Genomic DNA, 26409 nt, shown 5'->3' on the forward strand with positions numbered 1-26409 from the left:
TCCTTGAAATCCTGACTCTAAAGGTTACTTATACCTTTCGCCTTGGGAGGTCCTAGCAGCAGTCACTCATGGGATACAACGGTATCGATTAGTGATGAGCGGGCACTACCATGCTCGGTACTCATAAGTAGTGATAAGCAGGCACTACTACGCTCAGGTGCTCTGACTAGTGCCCGCTCATGACCGAGTACCCGAGCATGGTAGTGCCCGCTCATTACTTTACTAGTACAGAGAACCTGAGCATGGTAGTAACTAGTCTTCAGCGAGCACTACCATGCTTGGTACTTGTAATGAGCAAATGGTGCTCAGATGGGCGCAACGCGTGTGTAATGGAAGTCCATGGCAAACTCAAGCAATTTTCAGTAAAAGTTCCTGGAAAAATGCTTAAGATCCCCTTTGACTTCCATTATACTGGGGGACTCTAGTTGCATCCATCCGACTGCTCATTACGAGTACCAAGCACCTGAGCACGGTAGTGCCCGATCACCACTAGTTACAAGGACTGAGCACCTGAGCATGGTAGTGCCCGCTCATCACTAGTTACAAGTACTGAGCACCTGAGCATGGTAGTGCCCGCTCATCACTAGTTACTAGTACTGAGCACCTGAGCATGGTAGTGCCCACTCATCACTAGTTACGAGTACAGAGCACCTGAGCATGGTAGTGCCCGCTCATCACTAGTTACTAGTACTGAGCACCCGAGCATGGTAGTGCCCGCTCATCTCAGTCCTGTGCAACTAAGCATGGTAGTGCCCTCTCATCACTAGTTACAAGGACTACTGAGCACCCAAGCATGGTAGTGCCCGCTCATCTATAGTTACCAGTACTGAGCACCCAAGCATGGTAGTGCCCGCTCATCACTAGTTACGAGTACTGAGCACCCAAGCATGGTAGTGCCCGCTCATCTCAGTCCTGAGCACCTTAGTATGGTAGTGCCCGCTCATCACTAGTTACGAGTACTGAGCACCTGAGCATGGTAGTGCCCACTCATCACTAGTTAAGAGTACAGAGCACCTGAGCATGGTAGTGCCCGCTCATCTCAGTCCTGAGCACCTTAGTATGGTAGTGCCCGCTCATCACTAGTTACCAGTACTGAGCACCCGAGCATGGTAGTGCCCGCTCATCACTAGTTACAAGTGCTGAGCACCTGAGCATGGTAGTGCCCGCTCATCACTAGTTACCAGTACTGAGCACCCGAGCATGGTAGTGCCCGCTCATCTCAGTCCTGAGCCATCCCAGATAGTAAAATGAAGGGGGACCTATTCGGCACTGAAGAGGAAAAGCAGGGTTATCGATCAAGGTATAGAATTTGTATGTTCAGCCAAAGATGGACACAGAAGAGGTGGAAAACCGATTTGGGCAGAATCTACCAATCATGGAAGGTGTGAATCTCTCAGTAGATGTTGGGGGAACGATTGGGCATCTTGACTTTAAACATGCCCAATCCTGGTTTTCAAGGAAAAAAAGCAACCTTGAGAGGTTCCTGTAGGCAGATGTTACTCCCCTTTTGGCACTGACAAGACATGCACGCTCAACCAAAGCAAACATGCTTATGTATTGGGGGATTGGTTCAGCCCCATTATAGCTTCATACGAGCACTGACTAGAAGGATGCCCTCTTTATTGCAAACCAATTTTATACTAGTCAGCACAACAGTGACATACGAGGCTCCCGCGTGGCATATCTGAGCTCCATACAACCATTCCCAAATATTGAAAGAGGCTCAATATTTACAACAAATTTTCTGCATATACAACTGGGTCCAGTCAGGAAGAACATCCTAGAGTACAGGTGAAGCATGAGAGGAGTATTGGAGTCAGATAAGGATGCCTTAGGTAAGGAGGTCAAACTTGGTAAACTATGAAGAGCTGCAGATCTGTGAAGAATGCTGAATGTTATTCTAGAGGAACCAGACATCCAGATCAATGTCTGCCAAGAACCACAATAGTAGATGGGTAGATTAGGGACTCGTTGGGGAATTCGAGCAGATATTTATAGAGAAGGTGGCTCGATCTGAGGAGAATAATAGACGGTCCAGCAATAAGGCAATGGGGCACATCAAAACGAACAACGGCTACTAAGGTTGTGAAGAACCGAAGTTGAGGAACGTTTCAGGCACAGACCCAAGAGGAGAGGGCGGACAAATTCTCCACGAAGTGGTTTTCATGGGAGGACATTCGATCCAGAAGGAACTGAGAGGGCAAAGTTACGGGTAGAGATCGGAGGGGACGCCAACACGTCAGGTTAGGATGTTCATCTATTATCAAGAAAGGGGATCGACTAGAAAGAACATCTCGTCCTCTGGAGAAACGGACACATGTAAGACGGCTAACACTTCTACGAGGGAAGTCATCGCTTGCTGCCAAGTTCCACCACCAGTTACACAGGCAGCGAGCGAGTGCTAGGTCCTGTGGGGTCACCCCTGCTGAGGCTTCACTCAATGGTGCCCATATACATGAGGGCTAAGGTTTAGGATCTCCATTTAACCCAGCCAATTTGGAGGAATATTACTAATCCATGGAAGCGATGTCATCACTGGTGGTCCAACCACAGAATGCCCTCCTGACTTTCCCAGGGACAATGCTCTGCATGGAAGCGATGGCATCACTGGTGGTCCAACCACAGAAAGCCCTCCTGACTTTCCCAGGGACAATGCTCTGCATGGAATCGATGGCATCACTGGTGGTCCAACCACAGAAAGCCCTCCTGACTTTCCCAGGGACAATGCTCTGCATGGAATCGATGGCATCACTGGTGGTCCAACCACAGAAAGCCCTCCTGACTTTCCCAGGGACAATGCTCTGGAGTCCTCATTTCCATGCCCAACCATAGCTCAATACATAGAGGACTCTGAAGACCCATTCTTGGAGATTCTAACAATTGGTGATAGGGGTTGTGCCACCGCACACCTTATAGACTCAATGCACGTTCTGAGTAGATATAATACGGGACGTATAAAACGCTCTGCTGCTGCTGTTCTCCTCTCTGGTTCTGATTTTCAGACTTCATCATAATGCAAAGATTAATAATCACGCTGAAGGATGAAAGAAGACGATCCTACAAGGCGAGACGGCGTCAGAAATTATACTAATCTGTTCTAAACAGATCCTCCGAGGAGAAGATTATAACCGATTCATTGAAAAAGTATGTGACCTTACATAAATAAATATGCACAAATGACCTGGAAATAGAACCGCTAAATCCAGTCTGTTTCCCAAAGACGAGGTCTCAATCAAGTGTTAAAAGACAGTGGGAAACCGCGAGCGGGTCCCAGTCATCCTGCAGGATGCTGCTACAACCCACAGCCGGCCAACAATCTCTGGAAACCCCTCATAATATATATCGCCCGTGTGTGAACAGGACATCTGTGACACTGTGCAAACCACTGCCTTCCGGGATCATCCCCGGTACACTTAATCCTTATCTCCTCATCTGTCAGCTACCGTACAAGCTGAAGTGTGTAGCATTAAACTAATGTAACATTATTATGCCAATAAAAAAAAAAAAAAAATATTGCAAAAGGACAACGATGGGATCCGACAAACAGTTCATGGTACTAAATGGTTTGTTATGTGAAAACTCTGGAAGAATCATCAATAAACATTGATTTCTGAATTGCAATGAGAGCCAGAAGTGCGCAATATACCATTAACCCTTTAATGACTCAATAACAGATCTATCATGCATTCTATGGGATAAACTGGACCCCATTACTGTCCCCTAATTTCCAAAATAGATATACATTTCATATTAAGTCACCAAAAAGGATAACATGACAAAATATGGAGAGTAATGATGTATAAGACATTGGTCTTATATGACAAGATGTTAGGGACACAAATAACAGATCTATCATGCATTCTATGGGACAAACTGGACCCCATTACTGTCCTCTAATTTCAAAAATGGCTATAAATTTCATATTAACTCACCAAAAGGATAACATGACAAAATGTGAGGGTAAAAACATACATAACATTGGTCTGATAAAAAAAAAAAATTTGCAAAAGGACAACGATGGGATCCGACAAACAGTCCGTGGTACTAAATTGTTTAAGTGAAAATTTTGGCTGAATCATCAATAAACATTGATTTCTGAATTGCAATGGGAGCCGAAGCGAGTAATGTACTATTAACCCTTTAATGACTTAACAATCCATCATGCGTTCTATGGGATAAACTGGACCTCATTACTGTACCCCAATTTCCAAAAAAGCTATACATTTCATATTAACTCACCAAAAGGATAACTTGACAAAATATGGAGGATAAAGATGTATAAGACATTGATCTTTTATGATAAGGGGATCATAAGGCGTTAGAGAAACAAATCAATAACAGATCTATAATACGTTCTAAAGGGACAAACTGGACCCCATTACTGTACCCCATTTTCAAAAAGATACTAACTCACCAAAAGGATAACATGAAAAAATGTGAGTAAATATGTAAAAGACATTGGTCTTACATGATAAGGGGATCATAAGGCGTTAGGGGAACAAATCAATAACAGAGCGCTAATACATTCTAGGGGACAAACTGGACCCCATTACTGCCCCCCCCATTTTCAAAAATAGCTATAGATTTCATATTAACTCAGCAAAAGGATAAGATGACAAAACGTGATCGTATTAGACCAATGTCATGTACGTCTTTACCCTCACATTGTCATGTTATCCTTTTGCTGAGTTAATATGAAATCTATAGCTATTTTTGAAAATAGGGGCCAGTAATGGGGTCCAGTTTGTCCCCTAGAATGTATTATAGATCTGTTATTGATTTGTTCCCCTAACTTCCCCTTATGATCCACTTATCGTATAAGACCAATGTCATGTACGTCTTTACCCCAAGTGGATCATAAGGCGTTAGGGGAACAAATCAATAACAGAGCTATAATACATTCTAGGGGACAAACTGGACCCCATTACTGGCCCCTCATTTTCAAAAATAGCTATAGATTTCATATTAGCTCACCAAAAGGATAACATGAAAAAATGTGAGTAAATATGTAAAAGACAATGGTCTTACATGATAAGGGGATCATAAGGCATTAGGGGAACAAATCAATAAACAGATCTACAATACGTTCTAAGGGACAAACTGGACCCCATTACTGTACCCTATTTTCAAAAATAGCTAAAGATTTCATATTAACTAAGCAAAAGGATAACATGACAAAATGTGATCGTATAAGACCAATGTCATGTACGTCTTTACCCTAAGTGGATCATAAGGTGTTAGGGGAACAAATCAATAACAGAGCTATAATACATTCTAGGGGAAAAACTGGACCCCATTACTGGCCCCTATTTTCAAAAATAGCTATAGATTTCATATTAACTCAGCAAAAGGATAACATGACAAAATGTGAGGGTAAAGACGTACATGACATTGGTCTTACATGATAAGGGGATCCTAACGGGTTAGGGAAACAAATGGATATTGGTATCTAGAAGGTTTATATAGCAGTAACCACAGAAGAAAATCCACAACCTGTTCATTGTGCACTGCCCAGAAGTCGAGGAGTCATTTACTGGAACAGCACAGCTGGAACTGACCTCCCCCATAACAAACACAAGAACATTTTACACAATGAATCAGCCCCATGCAAAAAGGTCTCCGAGCAAGGTGCAAATATCCCCCTGACCCATCCAAAAAAGTGCAATGCAAACAGTAGATCTAACAAGAGGCGCAACTCACCTTGGATGACAGAGGTAAGAATATGAAAAAAAATAGAAAAAGACTAAAAAGTAATCCTGGCTCCTACAAACTTGGTGGAAGGAAAAACAAGACTAGGATTTAAGGGGCCACAGGAGGTGCTGGGGTAGAAGGGGGGGGATGTTATCGAAGGCAGAGCATCTCCGAATAGGACGCTATTGGCGTGCAGGGAAACAAGGTGGAGTTATCATAGTTTACTAGGATGATCCATCCCTGCTACCAGTCCTGACCAGTGACCGGAGGAAAAAAAAAAAAAAAAAAAAAAAAAGGATGAAGCCAGGAGAGGTCGATGCGAAAGAATAAAGGGACTCGGAGCCAAGAATTCAGCCCGAGCCACATTCCAGCATCTGATCAATAGAGGAGGATCAGCTGAGTAATGGAAGTGACACAGCGTGCGGGAAGCCAAGTCGTGTGTGCCCACGGATCCCGAGCAGATGGCAGAGCAAGTGCACAGACCCCATATGCAAGGTACGAGGATGCCGGGGGCTCGCAGACTGCAGGGAGGGGCAACCGCTGCTGGATGGAGACGGCAACCGCACGCCGAGCCTCAGCGTATCTACATCCTTCCCGGAGAGGTGAGCCGATCCGGGGGCTCCAGAGACAGACCTGGTATAGAAATGGATAGAGAAGACCTGGGGGTCTCTGCATTCAGAGAACGACGTGTGAGAAGGCTGGGTTATCTGTGCCGACGGCCACCGTCCATGACATCCCCACTGCCATGACTGCTGAGCGCGGCTGAGTGGAGGGGAGAGATAGGAGACCGCCAGGCACATCTGGTGACGCATCTCAGGGGGGGCCAGAAACGGTCGGAAAGGGTTCAAATGCAACCTGCCTGATCACTGGGACCCCCCCGGGACCACCCCCAGCGGACAGATCCTGAGACATAGCTACGACATAGTGAAGTCACCATGATACGGGGCAAATTGGGCTGCGGATGGCACATCATTGGAGTCGCAATCGTGCACGGCTTGTATTGATGTCCACGGTGCAAAGTCGTGCAAAATGTAACCCGTCTGATCACTAGGACACCCCCCCCCCCTCCGAGACCACCCCCGGACAGATTCTGGGACACAGTGAAGTCCCCATAATACGGGGCAAATTGGGCTGCGGACATCACTTCATTGGTATCGCAATCATGCACGGTTTGTATTGATGTCCACGAGAGCAATGGCGTGCAAAATGCAACCCGTCTGATCACTAGGACCCCCCGGGACCACCCCCAGCAGACAGATCCTGAGACTTAGCTACGACATAGTGAAGTCACCATGATACGAGGAAAATTGGGCTGTGGATGGCGCATCATTGTGCACGGCTTCCATTGATGTCCACGGGAGCAAAGTCGTGCAAAATGCAACCTGTGATCACTCCATCGAGACCACCCCCCTGGACAGATCCTGGGACACAGTGAAGTCACCATGATACGGGGCAAATTGGGCTGCGGATATCGCATCATTGGAGTCGCAATCGTGCACGGCTTGTATTGATGTCCACGGGAGCAATTTCGTGCAAAATGCAACCTGTGATCACTTGGATCCCCTCGGGACCACCCCTCCCGGACAGATACTTAGGCATAGCTACGACATAGTGAAGTCCACATGATACAGGGCAAATTGGGCTACGGATATGGCATCATTGGAGTCGCAATTGTGCACGGCTTCCATTGATGTTCACGGGAGCAAAGTTGTGCAAAATGCAACCAGTCACACAAAATTTAAGAGATTTGGATGCAATGTGACAGTTGCAGCACTGACTAATTAGATTCCACGTTGCAACGGAGTAGCCCAAATCAGGGGAACAACGAGGCGCAAAAAACAAACAAAAAATAAAAATAAATAAAATAAATTCTTGTTTTTCCCCCCTATTTGGAAAATACAAACGTGGACGAGATCTGGTGCCATCAACAATGATATAAGTGCAAATCTGCAAAACTCCCCCCTGACCGGACACATTGCAACTTAATACCTAGAGAAAAAACGTTGCGGTCTTTTGATTTCTCCAAAAAACAGCGCCTCCCCAATCTACAGGCTGTATGTGGTATTACAACTCTGCCACATTCACTTTAATGGAGCTCAGCTACAAAAAAAAAAACACAGACAGCCTGGAGAAAGCCGCCTGTATTCCCAGTCTCCCCATTTCTGAGATTCCTGGCTGCTCTATTACACGCTGGCCCTTTAAGGCTGGGTTCCCTTTAAATCCCCGGGATCTCGTGGGCGCAGGGCTCGATTACTGAGGTTTTGCATGTAGACGGCGCTCGATGCAAAACAAGAACCTTCCCTCTGATTTCATGCAAAAGAGGTTTCCGTTCCGCATCTATTTCTGGAGGCTTTTTGCATCATTTTGGGTGGGAACGTGCGGATAAATAATGACCAGCCGCTCCTTAGCTGATCCTGGGAAAGCTGGGTGGCAATATCTGCGCCCAGTCAGTGTGACTGCCACTTCTTCCCCCATAGCTGCCATAAGACAGACAAATGTCTAGCCGCTCAGGAGTCTGGGAAAGCTGGGTAACCCTCTGATTTTATGGGGGTCACTCATCTCCCCCCCCCCCAAAGGCACCGCAGGGGGTAGTGCGATGTACGGCTCTGATCGGGGGTACTGCTGTATATACATTGTACAGATGTCTCCTGTAATCAGATCAATGTGTTAGCCACTTCCAGTAACTGACAGGTCCTACGATCGAGGTGGGGGCGCGGTGCCATTAACCCACCGCCGGGTACAGCGGCAGGAAGGGCGAAAATCAGGGGCGGAATAGCTGGTGCAGAGGCTGCTGGAAGCACATAATGCTCACACCTAGAATAGCTGGTGCAGAGGCTGCTGGAAGCACATAACGCTCACAGCCAGAATAGCTGGTGCAGAGGCTGCTGGAAGCACATAACGCTCACAGCCAGAATAGCTGGTGCAGAGGCTGCTGGAAGCACATAACACTCACAGCCAGAATAGCTGGTGCAGAGGCTGCTGGAAGCACATAATGCTCACAGCTAGAATAGCTGGTGCAGAGGCTGCTGGAAGCACATAATGCTCACAGCCAGAATAGCTGGTGCAGAGGCTGCTGGAAGCACATAATGCTCACAGCCAGAATAGCTGGTGCAGAGGCTGCTGGAACTGGAAGCACATAACACTCACATCCAGAATAGCTGGTGCAGATGCTGCTGGAAGCACATAATGCTCACAGCCAGAATAGCTGGTGCAGAGGCTGCTGGAAGCACATAATGCTCACATCCAGAATAGCTGGTGCAGAGGCTGCTGGAAGCACATAATGCTCACAGCTAGAATAGCTGGTGCAGATGCTGCTGGAAGCACATAATGCTCACAGCCAGAATAGCTGGTGCAGAGGCTGCTGGAAGCACATAATGCTCACACCCAGAATAGCTGGTGCAGAGGCTGCTGGAAGCACATAACACTCACATCCAGAATAGCTGGTGCAGAGGCTGCTGGAAGCACATAATGCTCACAGCTAGAATAGCTGGTGCAGAGGCTGCTGGAAGCACATAATGCTCACAGCTAGAATAGCTGGTGCAGAGGCTGCTGGAAGCACATAATGCTCACAGCTAGAATAGCTGGTGCAGAGGCTGCTGGAAGCACATAATGCTCGTGGTCAGAATAGCTGGTGCAGAGGCTGCTGGAAGCACATAACACTCACAGCCAGAATAGCTGGTGCAGAGGCTGCTGGAAGCACATAATGCTCACAGCCAGAATAGCTGGTGCTAGGGTTGCTGGAAGCACATAACACTGACAGCCAGAATAGCTGGTGCAGAGGCTGCTGGAAGCACATAACACTCACAGCCAGAATAGCTGGTGCAGAGGCTGCTGGAAGCACATAACACTCACATCCAGAATAGCTGGTGCAGAGGCTGCTGGAAGCACATAATACTCACAGCCAGAATAGCTGGTGCCAGGGCTGCTGGAAGCACATAATGCTCACAGCCAGAATAGCTGGTGCTAGGGCTGCTGGAAGCACATAACACTCACAGCCAGAATAGCTGGTGCAGAGGCTGCTGGAAGCACATAATGCTCACAGCCAGAATAGCTGGTGCTAGGGTTGCTGGAAGCACATAACACTGACAGCCAGAATAGCTGGTGCAGAGGCTGCTGGAAGCACATAACACTCACAGCCAGAATAGCTGGTGCAGAGGCTGCTGGAAGCACATAACACTCACAGCCAGAATAGCTGGTGCAGAGGCTGCTGGAAGCACATAATACTCACAGCCAGAATAGCTGGTGCCAGGGCTGCTGGAAGCACATAATGCTCACAGCCAGAATAGCTGGTGCTAGGGCTGCTGGAAGCACATAACACTCACAGCCAGAATAGCTGGTGCAGAGGCTGCTGGAAGCACATAATGCTCGTGGTCAGAATAGCTGGTGCAGAGGCTGCTGGAAGCACATAACGCTCACAGCCAGAATAGCTGGTGCAGAGGCTACTGGAGTTGGGGAGTGTTGCTGCTACTGTGGGGAGCGATCGGGCCTTTTGTACCTTTGCTTTACACCACAACATCTCGAGGATCTATATATAAAGACACAAGGACTTCCTGTACCAAATCATCAGTAACTACCAGAGAAGTGGTATATCCTCCAGTATCATTGCACTACCGGATATATGTCCTACTACAATAACCAAACCCAAATACTTCAGCTTGACCCTAATAAAGAAGGTAATGGACATCAGAAGCAATCTGATTTGCACATCACGGTGGATCTCCATTAAGCAGTTTGTGCTGCAGAGCTGCTCTTACTACAGGAGACCGCTGTATGTAACCACAGGTGGACCTTTATGAACTATGCAGAGCGCTGCTTCTGTCTCATACTTACAGAAGTTTTCCTGCCCGCTGTTTCACACCAGATTATAGGTGATCTGTTTTGGGGTTTTTTGGGGAGGGGGGTTACAACGTCCACAGGGAACTGGGAATTGAACCACCTCTGTAGGTGACTGTGTGGATGACTAAACATCGTCCTACTGTCTCCAAAATGTCCATTGATGGGATGGTTTAGTAGGAAGAGCAGCTCTGCAGCACAAACAGCTGGAGTAGGAATGAACCATAATTAATTGCCAACTTTCCAGAAGGAGATGTACATACACACACTTATATTATATTAATAATATATATATATATATATATATATATATATATATATATATATATATATATATATATATATATATATATATATATATATATATATATATATATATACATACATACATACATACATACATACATACATACATACATACATACATACATACATACATACATACATACATACATATTATCCAAAACCCGATATGGGATATGCTGCATTAGTCCACAAGCCACGGAATACTCAATATGAAGGGGTTAATATGCACACTCTGTGTTTGCTCATGTACATGGGCCGGAGCCAGAGATAAAGGAAGTGATTGTGTATATCCTGGGTGTGCAGATTTGCTCTTCATCAGAGCGTGCAAAAAGAGAGCAAAAAGTGACGGTGCATCCTCCTAGCCATATGCCAAAACAAGAGGGGGGGGGGGGGGGGGGAGGGGGTGAAGATTGAACAAAACAAAACCAAAAAAAAGTAGGATGAATCCCGAAGACCCCCCATTTTCATCACTGTAGGGGTATTCCCTCCTTAGACATACGTGAGATATCCACAGATGGCCGATAGTTGCATATCCCGCCACCGTCCGGTGGGATGCAGCCGCCGGACTCTCCACTGATGAAGCAGAGGACCGCGGCTGCAGAGTGCTGAATCGTTTTCTGATCCGATACCAAAGTGAGATGAAATATGGAAAAAGCGAGCGCCGTCTCCATGTGAATATTGATAACGCTAAATAATGCAGGAACGGTCCGGAGCCGTCTCCCGAGATGCCAGATCATCATGCAATATACAGGAGGATGCAGCGCACATCTCCGCACTACACCATATTTACTCACTGTACCACGATTTATACAAAGGAGGTTGCAATCTGCGCAGTGAAGACACGACGCCGTGTGGTGAGGGGCGAGACACGGCCAAGAGAAGACCATCGACTAGAAGGGTCATAATTATTAATGGTTAGACATTGGTTTAATATGGGGCAAATAAGCGAGCGAGGCAAGAGGGAGCTTACTAATGTGGCAAGCAAGGCCAGAGGGAGGTTACTAATGTGGCAAGCAAGCGAACAAAGCAAGAGGGAGCTTACTAATGTGGCAAGCGAGCGAGGCAAGAGGGAGGTTACTAATGTGGCAAGCAAGGCAAGAGGGAGCTTACTAATGTGGCAAGCAAGCGAGCAAGGCAAGAGGGAGGTTACTAATGTGTCAAGCAAGCGAGCGAGGCAAGAGAGCTTACTAATGTGGCAAGCAAGCGAGCAAGGCAAGAGGGAGGTTACTAATGTGGCAAGCAAGCGAACAAGGCCAGAGGGAGGTTACTAATGTGGCAAGCAAGCGAGCAAGGCAAGAGAGCGCTTGCTAATGTGGGATGCAAGCGAGACAAAGTTACTACTGCGGCAAGTGAGATGTTACGAATTGTGGCAAACGAGTACCGTGAGACATGAGGTAAATAATTGTGTTAAGCGAGGCATTACTATTGTGGCAAGCAAGCGAGCCAGGCAGGCAAGAGAGAAGTTACTAATGCAGCAAGCAAGCGAGCCAGGAGAAAGAGAGCTTACTATTGTGGCAAGCAAGGGAGCCAGGAAGAAGAGAGCTTACTAATGTGGCAAGCAAGTGAGCCAGGAGAAAGATCTTACTAATGTGGCAGGTAAGCGAGCCAGGAAGAGGAGAGTTTACTAATGTGACAAGCTAGTAAGCTCTCTTCCTGGCTGGCTTGCTTGCCACATTAGTAAGCTCTCTTCTTCCTGGCTTGCTTATGTGGCAAGCAAGCGAGCCAGGAAGTACTAATGCAGCAAGCAAGCGAGCCAGGCAGGAAGGATATTACCAATGTGGCAAGCAAGCTGGGCAGGATAAAAGGGTATTAATGTGGCACACGAGTTAGGTGGGAGGCTACTAATGAAGCAAGCGAGATTGGAGGGAGGTTAGTAATGTGGCTAGCAAGCTTTGAGTGAGGCTATTAATGAGGCGAGCCAGACAGGAGTATACAAACATGGCGCTTTAGATGGGAAGTTACAAATGAAGCAATTGTTGAAGTAGTGGGAGGATACAGATATTGAGACAAAGTCAGGCAGGAATTTACAAATGTGGCAAGCGAGCAGGCAGGAGGCTACACATTTGGCATCAAGTGTGATATTACACATTTGGAGAGCAAAACAAGAGGGAGGTTACAAAAAGGCGTAAGCGAGGCAGAAAAAGGAAAGAAAAAAAAGTTAAAAATGAGGCAACGAAGATACAAATGTGGCGAGTGCGTCAGGCAGGACCGCCCACCGCCTCCTGCCAGGCAGGACCGCCCACCGCCTCCAGCCAGGCAGGATCGCCCACCGCCTCCAGCCAGGCAGGATCGCCCACCGCCTCCAGCCAGGCAGGATCGCCCACCGCCTCCAGCCAGGCAGGATCGCCCACCGCCTCCGGCCAGGCAGGATCGCCCACCGCCTCCGGCCAGGCAGGATCGCCCACCGCCTCCGGCCAGGCAGGATCGCCCACCGCCTCCGGCCAGGCAGGATCGCCCACCGCCTCCGGCCAGGCAGGATCGCCCACCGCCTCCGGCCAGGCAGGTGACCGTGACAGATTCTCGGTGCTGGGATCTCAGACATGACAGATCGCCCTCTATAAAGAGGAATTTGACTCGTCAGGTTTCGCAGACTCACCATTCCTCACACAACAGATGTTTCCCTTTTTGGTTTATTATCTCTGGGGGAAAGAACTTCTGCAGAACAAAGAGCGCAGGTTTTATATTGCCACGCGACCAGCTGATGCCATAGGCTATCAAATGATCAGAGACAGGCAAAGCGCGCGGCTCAGGGCAGTGGCGAGCTCCAGAACAAAGCAGCCGACTTCACCGGATCACCTGGAATACGCAGTATTGTTTCGCCAAGTTTTTGCTAGAATTGTACACAGGAACCCTTCATATGTTGGGGGGGGGGCGTAATCGTCACCTTCATCGCTTGTACAAAATAATGCAAACGATGCTGCTTCCCTGCTCCAGTCACCTACATCGGGCTCTGCAGAAAAGCAGATAAGGGTCACACATGCTGAAATCCGATATGTCCGATCCTTGTACTGTCCTTCCACGTGTCAGGTGGAGGGGGGGGGACATGTAGACATAACATCAGAGAAGGTTTACAGACAATGCTGCACAGGACCAGATGTAAAAGTGCAATGCCGCATGTCAGACCCCACCTGTCATGAACAGCCCTCTGCTGCCCCCTACCGTCAGGACAATTAATAGGCGAGGCCATGGCTGTTTCCATCACTAGGCTGATTATTGGGGAATCCAAAGGCAGCGTACTGTATAAATATATATAATCTATGCTGTGGAATTGTTTTTTTAACTACTACAATCACCGTCTGAATACACTTTACAGGTATGGCTTCGGGGATGCGTTTTATAGAGCAAAAGGAACAAAGCTGGTAAATTTGATATATTTAATCCAAAACTAGTCAATGTTTATAAAAATATACATAAAGAGGATACAACACAATACAGTGTAAACAATTACATTAAAAAAAAAGGGATGGGTAAACAAAAGAAATCACTAAACCAACAATGGCTTCAATGCTTAGAGGAGGGAGGTACCCTTAGTAAAAACAGACAGAACCCACAAAAAGCCGTATCTTCTAAGGACCAAACCCAATTACAGTTTATTAGATCAAAATTATGCTTATATACCTCCCTTTGATAAATTTTTAGGAGTCCAACTCCAACAGGATGATATCTTTGTCCCTGGAGGTCCCAGGTGTTTCTAATCATGATTTTATCTTTCTATGGAGATGAAACATGGTATGTATCTGATATTAAGTTGGAAGGGATCGGCCGGCCTTATGGTGACGTGAGTGAATGTGTTCTGTTTGTCCCCTCACTACGACACCAAAAATATATCTCCCATAAAAATCAAATTGATGCAAATCCAAACATTTATATTTCCATACCAGAGACCTTGTCCACCAAAGATGCTTTAATGAGAGGAAGCTTATGCCTGGAAAGGCAGTTCTCCTCCTCTGCGTAAACGAATCTCAATCTGGCTGTCTTTGCCAAGCATTCCTATGCGGTTATAACCTGTCCACACCAGGTCGTCTCACCTTCAATGAAGATACTATGCTGTTATTACCTGTCCACACCAGGTCGTCTCACCTTCAATGAAGATACTATGCTGTTATTACCTGTCCACACCAGGTCGTCTCACCTTCAATGAAGATACTATGCTGTTATTACCTGTCCACACCAGGTCGTCTCACCTTCAATGAAGATACTATGCTGTTATTACCTGTCCACACCAGGAGGTCTCACTTCAATGAACATACAATGCTGTTATTACCTGTCCACACCAGGAGGTCTCACTTCAATGAAGATACTATGCTATTACCTGTCCACACCAGGTCGTCTCACCTTCAATGAACATACAATGCTGTTATTACCTGTCCACACCAGGAGGTCTCACTTCAATGAACATACAATGCTGTTATTACCTGTCCACACCAGGAGGTCTCACTTCAATGGGTCTTTACTCTCTTAGGGGTGCTTCACACACAGCGAGCTCGCTGCCGAGATCGCTGCTGAGTCACGCTTTTTGTGACGCAGCAGTGACCTCATTAGCGATCTCGCTGTGTGTGACAATGAGCAGCGATCTGGCCCCTGCTGCGAGATCGCTGCTCGTTACACACAGCCCTGGTTCGTTTTCTTCAAAGCCGCTCTCCCGCTGTGACACACAGATCGCTGTGTGTGACAGCGAGAGAGCGACAAATGAAGCGAGCAGGAGCCGGCATCTGACAGCTGAGGTAAGCTGTATCCAAGATAAACATCGGGTAACCAAGGTGGTTACCCGATATTTACCTTAGTTACGAGCCTCTGCAGCTCTCACGCTGCCTGTGCTGCCGGCTCCGGCTCTCTGCACATGTAGCTGCTGTACACATCGGGTTAATTAACCCGATGTGTACAGCAGCTAGGAGAGCAAGGAGCCAGCGCTAAGCAGTGTGCGCGGCTCCCTGCTCTCTGAACATGTAGCTGCATTACATATCGGGTTAATTAACCCGATGTGTACTGTAGCTATGGTAGGAGAGCAAGGAGCCAGCGCTCAGTGTGCGCGGCTCCCTGCTCCCTGCACACACAGCTGTGCGCTGGTAACTAATGTAAACATCGGGTAACCATACCCGATGTTTACCTTAGTTACCAGTCTCCGCAGCTTCCAGACGGCAGCTCCGTGCAAGCGCAGCGTCGCTTGCACGTCGCTGCTGGCTGGGGGCTGTTCACTGGTCGCTGGTGAGATCTGCCTGTTTGACAGCTCACCAGCGACCATGTAGCGATGCAGCAGCGATCCTGACCAGGTCAGATCGCTGGTCGGATCGCTGCTGCATCGCTAAGTGTGAAGGTACCCTTACTTCACCAGTTACATCTTATGGACTGTACAATTTGTTTCGGACACCACTGATGAGATATAAATGATCCATCTTTAAGATAACTCATCCATGTCACCTAATTTCAAAGTACAAAAGCAACAACACAGATTTGCTCTTCTGGACTCTGGGCCAGCCAGATTCGCTCGCTCGCACCCCAACGATTGTCCCCCAGCTTTCCAAAAAAACAGAACCTGTGGATTCAAGGACAAAAGTAAATGTGCATAACACGGGAGTAAACTCAGCGTCCCGGGAGCGTGCGGCTTATACGCGAATGGCCAGCCGGGAACTGAGACCCCTTTCTTAATTCAGGCGGCAGGATGAATGGGGGCTCTGTGGGAGAAGCACGCAGTCACCTTGCTGTGAATTTCACGTCTTCTCCGGGGTCCGAGGAGACTCCAGGATGCCCCGTGCCGGGGAGTAGCCCGCCATGTCGGCCACCACACGCTTCTGAACCTTTAGGTGCATTTTTAGAGACTTTATGCTTTGGAAATAAGATTTTCCTCTACCGCTCCGGGGCAATCTCCCTGCGTCACCTTATCGGCACCGCCGTGACCCGATCACTCGGCTCTTAGCTATATTATATAGGTTATATATCATATATTGTAGGTTATATTAAAAAAGCATTCAAAGTATAATAATAAAAGTTGAAACAAACACAGGAGGAAATGTGACAAGTAGTATAAAAACAAAAGAATAAGACAGCTCATAGCACAACGATGGCTGGAGCGCTGTGTATACATCTACCAGGGACAGCTGGAGGGAACAAGCCAGGCACCCCCATCCCCGACACACGAGGACAGCCCGGCTCAGAGATACGAGGGATGGTTACCGTGACGACCAGGTGAGGACCAGACACAGTAAAGCGAATGCAGTCGCTGGAGAGTCAGACCCCTGGGAGCTGCGGCAGCCGGGGAACAGAACAGAGCGAGCAGCCAACCTGTCATCCTGGAGAGAGGGTGGTATATATTATACATACATATATACATACACACACAAAGCCTGCAAAAAGTATTCATAAATGCATTTTATTAGTCATGAGTGAGCACTACCATGCTCAGGTGCTCAGTACTGGTAACTAGTGATGAGCGGGCACTACCATGCTCAGGTGCTCAGTACTGGTAACTAGTGATGAGCGGGCACTACCATGCTCAGGTGCTCAGTACTGGTAACTAGTGATGAGCGGGCACTACCATGCTCGGGTGCTCAGTACTGGTAACTAGTGATGAGCGGGCACTACCATGCTCGGGTGCTCAGTACTGGTAACTAGTGATGAGCGAGCACTACCATGCTCAGGTGCTCAGTACTGGTAACTAGTGATGAGCGGGCACTACCATGCTCGGGTGCTCAGTACTCGTAACTAGTGATGAGCGGGCACTACCATGCTCGGGTGCTCAGTACTCGTAACTAGTGATGAGCGGGCACTACCATGCTCGGGTGCTCAGTACTCGTAACTAGTGATGAGCGAGCACTACCATGCTCAGGTGCTCAGTACTGGTAACTAGTGATGAGCGGGCACTACCATGCTCGGGTGCTCAGTACTCGTAACTAGTGATGAGCGGGCACTACCATGCTCGGGTGCTCAGTACTGGTAACTAGTGATGAGCGGGCACTACCATGCTCAGGTGCTCAGTACTGGTAACTAGTGATGAGCGGGCACTACCATGCTCGGGTGCTCAGTACTCGTAACTAGTGATGAACGGGCACTACCATGCTCAGGTGCTCAGTACTGGTAACTAGTGATGAACGGGCACTACCATGCTCAGGTGCTCAGTACTCGTAACTAGTGATGAGCGGGCACTACCATGCTCGGGTGCTCGGTACTCGTAACTAGTGATGAGCGAGCACTACCATGCTCAGGTGCTATTGAGCATGGTAGTGCTCGCTCATCACTAGTTACCAGTACTGAGCCCCTGAGCATGGTAGTGCCCACTCATCACTAGTTACCAGTACTGAGCCCCTGAGCATGGTAGTGCCCACTCATCACTAGTTACCAGTACTGAGCCCCTGAGCATGGTAGTGCCCACTCATCACTAGTTACCAGTACTGAGCCCCTGAGCATGGTAGTGCCCACTCATCACTAGGTATTACGTGATGTAAAAACACTAAGCATCAAGTATGTGAAGTGTAAAGGAAATGATACATGGCTTTCTAAATATTTAAAAAATAAAAAGCTTTTGCATTCGTCCCACTAAATAATATCCTGAGTGACCAAGTGCATCCATTAGTAAATTGAGTCACCTGTGTGTGGTTAATTCTCACTATATCTCTGCAGCTGTTCTACAGAGGTTTGTGTTTGATCCCCAATGTTCTAACAGGAACCGAGGAACACACCGGACAGGTCGGGGACAAAGTTGTAGAGATGAGTAAAGCAGGGTTAGGTCAGAAAAAACTAGCCCAAGCTCCGGATATCTCACAGAGCACTGTACAATCCATCATCCAAACATGGAAAGGAGAACGGCACAAGTGGAAACCTACCGAGACCAAGACATGGCCGTCCACCGATACTGACATCCCAAGAAGGAGAGCGCTAATGAGGGAAGTAGCCAAGATGACCCAAGGTTACTTGGGGTGGAACAGAGATCACAGCTCAGGATGGAATCTGTTCACAGGATGACTATTAGTCATATACTCCATAAATCTGGGCTTTATGGAAGACTGGCAAGAAGAAAGACAGTTTTAAAGTAGCCATAACTGTCTGCAGTTTGCAAAAAAGTGATGGAGGGGACAGTGAGCAGTGGAAGAAGGTGCTCTGCTCAGAGGAGACCAAAGAAGACATTTTAGGGATAAAAGCAAAATGGTATGTGTGGTGGAAAACAAACACTGCATGTCACCCTGAAAACACCATCCCCACAGTCATGCATTGTGGAGGCAGCGTCCTGCTGTGGGGAGGCTTTTCTTCAGCAGGGGCAGGGGAGCTGGTCAGAGGTGATGGGGAGATGATGGATGGAGCTAAATACAGGAAAGTCCTGGAGGTTAGAAGGCTGCAAACGACTTGAGACTGTGGCATAGGTTCAGCTTCCAGCAGAACAACGACCCTAAACATCCTGGAGGGTTTGGATCAAAGCATATTCGTGTGTGTGAATGGCTGAATCACAGTCCAGACTGAAATCCAGCGAGAATCTGTGACAAGTAGGGAAAATCACTGATCACAGACGTCTCCAACTAATCTCACTGAGCGAGAGAAGAAGGACGGACCCCAAAAGACTGAGAAAGGTGGTCCTACGAAGTATTGACTACATAGTGCTGGAATACCTGATGAAATCCCAATAATATACATTTACGTTTGTGGATGTAAATGTGAAAAAAAATGTGCAAAAGTTCACATAGTATGAATAGTTTTTCAAGCCACTGTATATACACAGGCTGCACGCATCAGGGCAGCGTCCCCAAGAGGGCCATGATGGCAATGTGCGGAATCTCTTGCCTGTGGTGGCGTCCATGGTCGGTGTGGTCCAGCCAGAAAATCTGGTCCGTCCATCACCATCAGTGGCATCCTTGTATGAAGTCACCGCCTCCTCCGCCTGCTGCATGGTGACATGGCCACTATGCCACTGTCAGAGAAGAGGTGCAGGGTGTGTGTGGCACCACTGGGGGGGGGGGGCAGAGGGGACACCTGCAGGACCAGGAGAGGACGCCTGCAACCACCCTGACCTGCGGGACCAGGAGAGGACGCCTGCACACACCGTGACCTGCAGGACCAGGAGAGGACGCCTGCACACACCGTGACCTGCAGGACCAGGAGAGGACGCCTGCACACACCGTGACCTGCAGGACCAGGAGAGGACGCCTGCACACACCGTGACCTGCAGGACCAGGAGAGGACGCCTGCACACACCGTGACCTGCGGGACCAGGAGAGGACGCCTGCACACACCGTGACCTGCAGGACCAGGAGAGGACACCTGCAACCACCCTGACCTGCGGGACCAGGAGAGGACGCCTGCAACCACCCTTACCTGCGGGACCAGGAGAGGACGCCTGCACACACCGTGACCTGCGGGACCAGGAGAGGACGCCTGCACACACCGTGACCTGCGGGACCAGGAGAGGACACCTGCACACACCGTGACCTGCGGGACCAGGAGAGGACGCCTGCACACACCGTGACCTGCAGGACCAGGAGAGGACGCCTGCAGCCACCCTGACCTGCGGGACCAGGAGAGGACGCCTGCACACACCGTGACCTGCGGGACCAGGAGAGGACGCCTGCAACCACCCTTACCTGCGGGACCAGGAGAGGACGCCTGCACACACCGTGACCTGCGGGACCAGGAGAGGACGCCTGCACACACCGTGACCTGCGGGACCAGGAGAGGACGCCTGCACACACCGTGACCTGCGGGACCAGGAGAGGACGCCTGCACACACCGTGACCTGCAGGACCAGGAGAGGACTCCTGCAGCCACCCTGACCTGCAGGACCAGGAGAGGACGCCTGCACACACCGTGACCTGCGGGACCAGGAGAGGACGCCTGCACACACCGTGACCTGCAGGACCAGGAGAGGACTCCTGCAGCCACCGTGACCTGCAGGACCAGGAGAGGACTCCTGCAGCCACCCTGACCTGCAGGACCAGGAGAGGACGCCTGCACACACCGTGACCTGCAGGACCAGGAGAGGACACCTGCACACACCGTGACCTGCAGGACCAGGAGAGGACGCCTGCACACACCGTGACCTGCAGGACCAGGAGAGGACGCCTGCACACACCGTGACCTGCAGGACCAGGAGAGGACACCTGCACTTACCGTGACCTGCAGGACCAGGAGAGGACACCTGCACACACCGTGACCTGCGGGACCAGGAGAGGACGCCTGCACACACCGTGACCTGCGGGACCAGGAGAGGACGCCTGCACACACCGTGACCTGCAGGACCAGGAGAGGACGCCTGCACACACCGTGACCTGCAGGACCAGGAGAGGACGCCTGCACACATCGTGACCTGCAGGACCAGGAGAGGACGCCTGCAACCACCCTGACCTGCAGGACCAGGAGAGGACACCTGCAACCACCCTGACCTGCAGGACCAGGAGAGGACACCTGCACACACCGTGACCTGCAGGACCAGGAGAGGACACCTGCAACCACCCTGACCTGCAGGACCAGGAGAGGACGCCTGCACACACCATGACCTGCAGGACCAGGAGAGGACACCTGCACACACCGTGACCTGCAGGACCAGGAGAGGACACCTGCACACACCGTGACCTGCAGGACCAGGAGAGGACGTCTGCACACACCGTGACCTGTAAGACCAGAAGCTGAGGGGGAAGGGGGTGCACTTAAATACCTGTAGACACGCCGGGCTGCCAGACCATGTGTGACCGCAGAGTTGCCCCCTCCCGGGCGGAGTGTGACCTCTCCAGGTGTCCGTACATACTCGTGATGGAGACTGGAGATGGTTTTTGTTGATCTCAGAATATCTCAGCGCAATCCTGAATCTGATAATCCACAAATTCCGATAGACCGGCACATAATCTTAGAACCATCAGAAGATGGCGGCTCGGTGACCACAGCGGGCTCTCATCTATGGACTCTTACATGATCCTCAGTCCAGAACATACGATACTGGTAAGTGCCCAATGTCACGCAGACCGGCCTCCGGGCCCGCGGCTATAACCGGCCCCTCCACAGGAGGCATTATATAGGGATTACCGAGATGGAGGAGCAGTTTCCCATAGCAACCAATCACAATCCGGCTTTCATCACTCTGAGGCCTTCTGAAAAAATGAAAACAACAATCCCATTTGCTGCTAATAAATCCTAAAAATATGGAGTAGCCTGTATGTGACGTTACCTAGCAACAACGGTAGCGTGGGAGACGGGGGGGGGGGGGGCTGCAGACGATCGCCTGAGCTCCGCGTACCAAAAGGAACAACTCTGGCCCCTTAAAATGCAGACGTGTCACTGACAGGACGGGGGCTCATCACTGGCCAAAATGGCTCCAGTGCGAACATCTATATTCAAAGGGCAAAATCCTTAAAGAAGGGTCACAGTCATATCCTAAAAATAGCTGATCACTGAGCGATCTGCAGCTGCAGCGCCCCCGAAGGGCAGAAAAGGTATTACAGAGCGAAGAGCGCAGATTTACAAAAGCCGCTGACAGCGCCGACGCATTTCACATCCAGAAACCACAACCCGGACAGTGCAGCTCCGAGTAACCCTCTACACCCCTCAAACGCCCCTCAGCCAAAACTCACAGGGAGCAGACGTATTGCAAAGCAGATTCTACAAAATATTAATGCCCAGTTTTTGAGGCGGCGGGGGCCCAATGTGCCCAGTTTTAGACGCGGCGGGGGCCCAATGTGCCCCGTTTTAGACGCGGCGGGGGCCCAATGTGCCCCGTTTTAGACGCGGCGGGGGCCCAATGTGCCCCGTTTTAGACGCGGCGGGGGCCCAATGTGCCCCGTTTTAGACGCGGCGGGGGCCCAATGTGCCCCGTTTTAGACGCGGCGGGGGCCCAATGTGCCCCGTTTTAGACGCGGCGGGGGCCCAATGTGCCCCGTTTTAGACGCGGCGGGGGCCCAATGTGCCCCGTTTTAGACGCGGCGGGGGCCCAATGTGCCCCGTTTTAGACGCGGCGGGGGGCCCAATGTGCCCCGTTTTAGACGCGGCGGGGGCCCAATGTGCCCCGTTTTAGACGCGGCGGGGGCCCAATGTGCCCCGTTTTAGACGCGGCGGGAGCCCAATGTGCCCCGTTTTAGACGCGGCGGGAGCCCAATGTGCCCCGTTTTAGACGCGGCGGGAGCCCAATGTGCCCCGTTTTAGACGCGGCGGGAGCCCAATGTGCCCCGTTTTAGACGCGGCGGGAGCCCAATATGCCCCGTTTTAGACGCGGCAGGAGCCCAATGTGCCCCGTTTTAGACGGGGCAGGAGCCCAATGTGCCCCGTTTTAGACGTGGCGGGGGCCCAATGTGCCCCGTTTTAGACGCGGCGGGGGCCCAATGTGCCCCGTTTTAGACGCGGCGGGGGCCCAATGTGCCCCGTTTTAGACGCGGCGGGGGCCCAATGTGCCCCGTTTTAGACGCGGCGGGGGCCCAATGTGCCCCGTTTTAGACGCGGCGGGGGCCCAATGTGCCCCGTTTTAGACGCGGCGGGAGCCCAATGTGCCCCGTTTTAGACGCGGCGGGAGCCCAATGTGCCCCGTTTTAGACGCGGCGGGAGCCCAATGTGCCCCGTTTTAGACGCGGCGGGAGCCCAATGTGCCCCGTTTTAGACGCGGCGGGAGCCCAATGTGCCCCGTTTTAGACGCGGCGGGAGCCCAATGTGCCCCGTTTTAGACGCGGCGGGAGCCCAATGTGCCCTGTTTTAGACGGGGCAGGAGCCCAATGTGCCCCGTTTTAGACGCGGCGGGGGCCCAATGTGCCCCGCTTTTAAATAGCAGAGTGTTCCCCATCTTACAGTCCCATATAAAAGCACAAACTGTGACATCACAACACAGTGTACAAAAAGACCTACATGAGTCCCACCTGCCTCAGCTCCAGCAACCAGAGTCCTATAAAATATTACCCCAAAAAAAATTAAACAGTAAATTTTTCTTTAAAAAAAAAATAAACACTTGCAAAACGCTTCAGATGGAAAGTGTTCAGTCTACTTAAATTAGAATCAAAAAGTAAACGGAAGAAAAAAAAATCCCCCAACCTCAAAAAAAAAATGGGGGAAAAAAAAAAATAAAAATGACATATCAATTTTTTTTCCAAAATTACATTTAAATAAATATATTAAATTTATGAACTTTAATGCAATTTGAAAAACAGATTTCAAATAAAATCCCTAAAATTTGCAAAAAAAAAAAAAAAAAAAAAAGAATTTTTATTACATGTTAATAAAAAAAAAAATATTAGTCCTATAAAAATGGAAAAAAAAAAAAAATCATCTTTTTTTTCCCCTATAAAGTTGCAAAAAGCAATAGGTGCAAGGAAAAGATTCCTTTGATTGGAGTCCATTAGTGAAGAAAAAAAAAATTTGATTTTTGGGCACTCCGTTGCTGGGGGGGGGGCACTTACCAGTTTTGGTCATTTTGGAGGCCGGGTCCCAGCACAACCTCGCAGGAGGATGAGGACCTCGCACTGATGGACGACTACAAGAAGTTACTGGATTTTCTTGTCTGTCTAGTACAATGGAGTTTTTTTTGGAGTGTTTTTTCACCCTGTCTTGCCCCCGGGCCCGCGTTGTGATGGCAGGGGCAGATCGGACTGGTTCTGCTATAACTGACTAGATAGAAGCAGTAACATTAGACCTAAAATAACAAAAACTTCGCCCCGGAGGAAGAGAACATCAGAAGTGTTTACATTCCCCCCCCTCCTCCTCCTCCCCCGCCCCCCCAAAAAAAACCCACAGATAATAAATTAAAATTATATATTATATAAAAAAAAATTATTTTTTTTTGTTCTGACAATTCAGACTTGCTAATATTTGTCTAAAATGTTTTACAACTTTTTGGAAACTTTATTGGGTAATTTCCAGTATGAAAAAAAAAAATTAAAAAATAAATCTTCGTATGAACGTATAGAAATAATAAATAAATAAAATAATAAATAAAAAAAAAAAAAATAATAATAATAATAATAATAATAATAATAATAATAATAATAATAATAATAATAATAATAATAATAATAATAATAATAAATAATAGATCTCAATTGACCTCTGACCCTTCCAGGCTGCGCCCGCACCTCTATAGCGGACCACTGCCCCCATCAGCTGCGCACACTTACATCCCCACAATGGGGTGCAGCACAGGACCCTCTCATATTAAGGGTTTCAGTACTATGACAACCCTTAGGCTATGTGCCCACGCTGCGGATTTACCGCGGATTTTACCGCGGATTTGCCGCGGATTTACCGAAAATCTGCAGCAGCGGCACTTCCAAGCCATTTCAATGGCATTTTGGAAATGCTGTGTTCATGCTGCGGATTTTTCCGCTGCGGATTTGCCGCGGATTTTGATGCGGAAAAATCTGCAGAATGTCAATTGTTTGTTGCGGATTTTGGTGCGGATTTGGGTATAGAATGGGAAAAAAAAAAATCCGCATCAAAATCCACGGTAAATCCGCGGCAAATCCGCGGGGGCGGATTTGCCGCAAAAGTCGCGGATTTTCAGGCAGAAAAATCCGCAGGTACATTCTACCGTGGACACATAGCCTAACGGTATCCCTCAGTGTTCCCGGGGTATATCTTAGATACTCATACACCTGTATGTTTGATCATTCCACTGCATTGAGCCTCCTGGTTGATACCAGAGAACAATAGTCTGCAATCTATTGTGAAGCGGATGCTGATGAAGCTGCACATCACAATCCTACAGACAAAAGGGGAGAGGTAAGAAACCAAGAAGAGGACGGCGGCCTGCAACCCGACAGCTGATAACGGACTACAACTCCCAGCATCAGCACATGTCACTGGTATACACCATCCACATCCATGTCTATACACATCCACTGGACAGAAGACCATCCCCACACTCCACACATCACACAATGTGCTGTGTGTGATCAGTCAGGAGGATGAGAGCGGACACAGCATGGAGAATGTGGGGCGAGGAGGTATATAAAATACATATATACATCTACGGTCTCTATATACACATACACTGTATATGCACAGTATACACACACAAGGTACTGTATATGCACACACACATCACTCAGCATACACAGTACATGCACGGTATATTCACACATCACTCAGCATAAAGACACACAGTATATACACACACACATCACTCAGCATACACAGTACATGCACGGTATATTCACACATCACTCAGCATAAAGACACACAGTATACACACACACACACATCACTCAGCATACACAGTACATGCACGGTATATTCACACATCACTCAGCATACACAGTACATGCACGGTATATTCACACATCACTCAGCATAAAGACAGTATACACACACACACACACACACACATCACTCAGCATACACAGTACATGCACGGTATATTCACACATCACTCAGCATACACAGTACATGCACGGTATATTCACACATCACTCAGCATAAAGACAGTATACACACACACACACACACACACATCACTCAGCATACACAGTACATGCACGGTATATTCACACATCACTCAGCATACACAGTACATGCACGGTATATTCACACATCACTCAGCATAAAGACAGTATACACACACACACACACACACACATCACTCAGCATACACAGTACATGCACGGTATATTCACACATCACTCAGCATAAAGA

The 26409-nt window shown here is 48.8% G+C and overlaps 1 protein-coding gene across 7 annotated transcripts in view; it reads right to left on the bottom strand.

Annotated features, from left to right (window-relative positions):
* Nucleotides 1-26409, bottom strand: part of SLC4A11 (solute carrier family 4 member 11) — a 139901-nt gene that overhangs the window by 112714 nt on the left and 778 nt on the right. For 2 of the 7 annotated variants that reach the window (XM_075346365.1, XM_075346355.1), the window contains exon 1: nucleotides 5701-6451. The exons of the other annotated variants lie outside the window; for them this stretch is intronic. The gene's annotated coding sequence lies outside the window, so the exon portion shown is untranslated. Of the gene's footprint in view, nucleotides 1-5700; nucleotides 6452-26409 lie in introns of those variants that run through there. 7 annotated transcript variants of the gene reach the window in all.

The sequence above is a fragment of the Anomaloglossus baeobatrachus genome, chromosome 1, assembly GCF_048569485.1.
Source record: "Anomaloglossus baeobatrachus isolate aAnoBae1 chromosome 1, aAnoBae1.hap1, whole genome shotgun sequence".
In the NCBI taxonomy this organism is placed as follows: Eukaryota; Metazoa; Chordata; class Amphibia; order Anura; family Aromobatidae; genus Anomaloglossus; species Anomaloglossus baeobatrachus.